At 34.9% G+C, this 5,020-nt stretch overlaps 1 pseudogene across 1 annotated transcript in view; it reads right to left on the reverse strand.

The window, feature by feature from the left end:
• Positions 1-1,231: 1,231 nt before the first annotated feature.
• The window catches only part of LOC108297625, a 31,703-nt pseudogene continuing 27,914 nt past the window's right edge, over positions 1,232-5,020 (reverse strand). The window contains exon 4 of the transcript XR_005198610.1: positions 1,232-3,497. The product of XR_005198610.1 is annotated as a zinc finger protein 737-like (transcript). The remainder of the gene's footprint in view (positions 3,498-5,020) is intronic.

Consider the following 5,020-nt stretch of genomic DNA (forward strand, 5'->3'; position numbering starts at 1 on the left):
ACCTACACCCTTGAGTAAGGTGGGGTATGTTAAAGTTAGTGGAATAATAATGCTTCATTGAATGCACAACAATCTTCTTTTTTTTTTTTTTTTTTAGACGGAGTCTTGCTCTTGTTGCTCAGGCTGAAGTGCAATGGCATGATCTCGGTTCACTGCAACCTCTGCCTCCCAGGTTCAAGTGATTCTCCTGTCTCTATCTCCCAAGTAGCTAGATTACAGGTGCCCACCACCATGTGTGGCTGATTTATTGTGTTTTTGTAGAGACAGGGTTTCACCATTTTGGCCAGGCTGGTCTCAAATTCCTGCCCTCAAGTGATTTGCTCACCTCAGCCTCCCAAAATGCTGAGATTATAGGCATGAGCCACCATACCCAGCCAGAATGTGTAATAGTCTTAGCATGGTAAAAGAAAATATTTAATTAAAAATTAAGTCCGCACATAATCTAAACATTTTGAAATGTTCTGCATTTTACTAAATAAAAGTACAATTAGTAAAATTATATGCTACTATTTTAATTAATTTTAATTTACATTTTACTAAAATTAAAAATGTTTTTCTCTCATGACAGGAAAGAATATTACTCTGAACAGCTACCTCATACATTACTGAGAAAGTTAACCATAAAGAGCCTCTCCACTTAGATTCTTATCATGCAGCTTACATTTTGAGTTGAATCACACCATTATTTACTCTTAAAAACTTTTAAATCTTATCAAAAAAGTATACCTGAATGTAATTATAACTTTTTAAAGGAATTTCTACTCGTTTTAAAGTTATATAAAATTAATTTATTTACCAACTGTAGTTTTGGATTTTCTATACCCAGCACTCTGATTTAGTGTAATGTCTGAAGTGTCAGCGCCTTAGATATTTCTACTGTTAATTCTCTGATATTTACATAAATATCAATTTGAATTAAGTATTTTTTCATACTTACTGCACCTGCAAAAGTACATTTTAGTATGAGCTCTCTGGCATTTTCTAAGCTACAGATTTTGAAAAAGCCTTTTTCCAAATTCATTACATTGGCTGAATTTTCTCCAATATAAATTCCCTAATGTTAAACAGTTTGAGCAACTGCTTTGAGTTATTCTCTGGTACAAAATATGTACAATAAAATCTGTGATACAAGTAAAAGTACTACAACCCTCTTTGTATTTATAACGTTTGTCTTCAGAATAAACTTCTTCATTTTAAATGCTTATGTTTCTAAAAGATCATTTGACAGTAATTGTATTTATAATACTTTTATTAAATATAAACTCTGCTGTTGCATAATATGATGGGCAGATATTACTGACTTTGCCACATTCTTTATATCTGTACACCATTTCTCAAGTATAAATGCTTCCCTATGCAACAAGTTGTGAACGCTGGTTAGGAGTTTTGCCGTATTCTTCACTCTTGGAGTTATCTCCAGTATAAATTATTTTACCTGCAATCAACTGTGAAAACCATTTAAAAGCTTTTTCACATTCTTTATGTCTCTAGAGTTTTGCACTAGTATATATATTTTTTGTTTAGAAAACTTTGAGGTGTTGTTAAAAGCACTGTGACATCATTCAGGATTGTAGCGTTTCACTCCAGTATAAATCATCTTGTATCTATTAAGAATTGAGAAGTTGTTAAGGGCTTTGTGACATTCTTCACACTTTAGGATTTCTGTCCAGTATAAATTATGTGTAATAAGGGGTGAGAACTTTTAAAGGCTTTCTCACTTTCTTCATATTTGTAGGCTTTATCTTCTACATGAATTCTCATGTTTAGTAAGAGTTGAGAACTGGGTAAAGGCTATGCCACAGTCATCCCATTTGAAGGGTTTCCATCCAGTATTAATTATTTTGTGCTTAGTAAATGTTGATGATTTGTTAAAAGCCAGCCCACATTCTTCAGATTTGTAGGGTTTCTCTATTATGAATTCCCTTATGTTTAGTAAAGACTGAGGAACCGTTAAAAGCTTTGACACATTCTTTACATTTATAGGGTTTTTCTCCATCATGGGTTATGTTTAGTAAGGTTTGAGGAATGGTTACTAGCATTGCCACATTCTTCTCATTTGTTGGGGTTCTCTCTAGCATGAATTCTCTTATGTACAGTAAAGTTTGAGAAACAATTAAAAGGTTTGCCACATTCTTCACATTTGTAGGGTTTCTTTCCAGTATAAATTACCTTATGCTTTGCCACATTTTTACACTTGTATGGTTTCTTTCCAGTATGAATTATCTTATGTTGAGTAAGTGTTGAGAAGTCGTTAAAGGCTTTGCCACATTCTTTACATTTGTAGGGTTTCTCTCCAGTATGAATAATCTTATGTTGAGTAAAAGTTGAGGACTGCTTAAAGGCTTTGCCACATTCTTTACATTTATAGGGTTTCTCTCCAGTATGAATTCTCTTGTGTTGAGTAAGGTGTGAAGACCAGTTAAAGGCTTTGCCACACTGTTCACACTTGTAGGGTTTCTCTCCAGTATGAATTATCTTATGTCGAGTAAGGTGTGAAGACCAGTTAAAGGCTTTGCCACACTGTTCACATTTGTAGGGTTTCTCTCCGGTATGAATTATCTTATGTCGAGTAAGAGTTGAGAAGTAATTAAAGGCTTTGCCACATTCTTTACATTTGTAGGGTTTCTCCCCAGTATGAATTGTCTTATGTCGAGTAAGGGCTGAGAAGTCATTAAAGGCTTTGCCACATTCTTTACATTTGTAGGGTCTCTCTCCAGTATGAATTCTCTTATGTTGGGTAAGGTATGAGGATCGGTTAAAGGCTTTGCCACACTGTTCACATTTGTAGGGTTTCTCTCCAGTATGAATTATCTTATGTCGAGTAAGGTGTGAAGATCGGTTAAAGGCTTTGCCACATTCTTCACATTTGTAGGGTTTCTCTCCACTATGAATTATCTTATGTCGAGTAAGGTATGAAGACTGGTTAAAGGTTTTGCCACACTCTTCACATTTGCAGGGTTTGTCTCCACTGTGAATTCTCTTATGTCGAGTAAGGTATGAGGTCCGGTTAAAAGCCTTGCCACACTCTTCACATTTGCAGGGTTTCTCTCCACTGTGAATTCTCTTATGTCAAGTAAGGTATGAGGACCGGTTAAAGGCTTTTCCACATTCTTCACATTTGTGGGAATTCTCTTTAATATGAATTCTCTTATGTAGAGTTAGTTGTGAAAGCATGCAAAACAATTTGCCACATTCTTTACATTTCAATGTTTTCTTTTTAGTGTGTCTTATCTCATGTCTACCTGAATTTGAAAATTTATAAAAGACTTTCACATATTTATCACATTGATATAATTTGCTCTCGATAGTTATCAGACATCGGTTAAGTCCGTGATAATCTCCTTTGCACACCTTACATGCATCCATACTTTTACAGCCTTTTCTTAATTGTAAATTCTCATGTCCACATTTATCATATCTCCTCAGTATGACTTTTTGGAAAAAATCTTTCATGTCTTGCTCGGGCCAAAGGTTTTCAGCAAAAGGAGAACACAGAACTAAAAGAAATTAAAATGACAAATTATTCCACTTACTAGACCCAGGTGACAGGTAGCTTTTTTCTTTTTTTAATGTCTAAGTTTCAAAGATTACAATGTATGCAAAATATTAGGGAAACATGGCCCCATCAAAAAAATTATAAAATTTTCATAAAGCAATCATCATAAAATAAAAATATGTAATTTTAGAAATTTAAAATAAGTTGAATAATGAGTAAAAGGAGCACAATTACTGAAAATCAGAAAAACTGAAAATTAGCAAAAATATTAAAAGTATTGTAAAAACAGTAATTGTGGAGGTAAAAAATACAAAAAGAGATAACTAACCAATTCCAAAAGAAAAAAATGGCATAAAAATAAAAAGTTTGGCTGAGCATGGCTGACACCTGTAATTCCAGCACTTTGGGAGGCCGAGGAGGGTGGATCACAAGGTCAAGAAATCAAGACCGTCCTGGACAACACTGTGAAACCCCATCTCTACTCAAAATACACAAATTAGCTGGGTGTGGTGGCGTGTGCCTGTAGTCCCAGCTACCCGGAGGCTGAGGCAAGAGAATGGCTTGAACTCAGGAGGTGGAGGTTGCAGTGAGCTGAGATCGCAGAACTGCACTCCAGCCTAGGGACAGAGTGAGACTCTGTCTCCAAAAAAAATAAATAAATAAAAATAAAAATGAAGAAGCTCAACAAACTAAAATACACACACAAGGTATTTATCAAAAACACATATATAAGAACAATTTAAAATGTCACAGATGAGAGAATCTCAAGAGCTGCAAGATAAAGCTGATGTGTCATTTATAAGCATAGACTTACACACTAAACAGTGAGTTAAAAAAAAAAAAAAATTGCAGGCCAGAAGAAAACTGTGTGATATTCTCAAAGTCCTGAAGAAAAATAGCTGTCAAGTGAGAATAATAATCATCAGCAAAAATGTCCTACCAAAGAAAAAAAAAAGAAGACCAAAATGAACCAAATCCTAAGACAGTATATTGGCATTGCATATGGCCCATATATCAAAGATGCTGAAAAAAGATTATTTCCACTGAAAATAACATGATGCAAGAAAACAACACATAATCATAAAAAATGCACAAGTTCCTGGGAAACATACATACAATAGAATTCCTTTTCATATCCGAGTCATGGCACCAAAAAAAAAAAAAAAAAAAGAATTCCTTACCATTACCATAATGGGTCAGAAAACATTTATAATTATTCTCTAAAATTTGAAAAACAAGAGCAGATAAATTATTGTAAATATCTGTTAATAAATATACATCTTAAAAAGATATAATCAGCGGGCCAGGTGCGGTGGCTTAAGCCTGTAATTCCAGCACTTTGGGAGGCCGAGGCAGGTGGATCACAAGGTCAAGAGATCAAGACCATCTTGGTCAACATGGTGAAACCCCGTCTCTACTAAAAACTACAAAAAATTAGCTGGGCATGGTGGCGCGTGCCTGTAATCCCAGCTACTCAGGAGGCTGAGGCAGGAGAATTGCCTGAACCCAAGAGGTGGAGGTTGC

This window comes from Cebus imitator, unplaced genomic scaffold (assembly GCF_001604975.1).
Source record: "Cebus imitator isolate Cc_AM_T3 unplaced genomic scaffold, Cebus_imitator-1.0 Scaffold823, whole genome shotgun sequence".
NCBI classification, from domain to species: Eukaryota; Metazoa; Chordata; class Mammalia; order Primates; family Cebidae; genus Cebus; species Cebus imitator.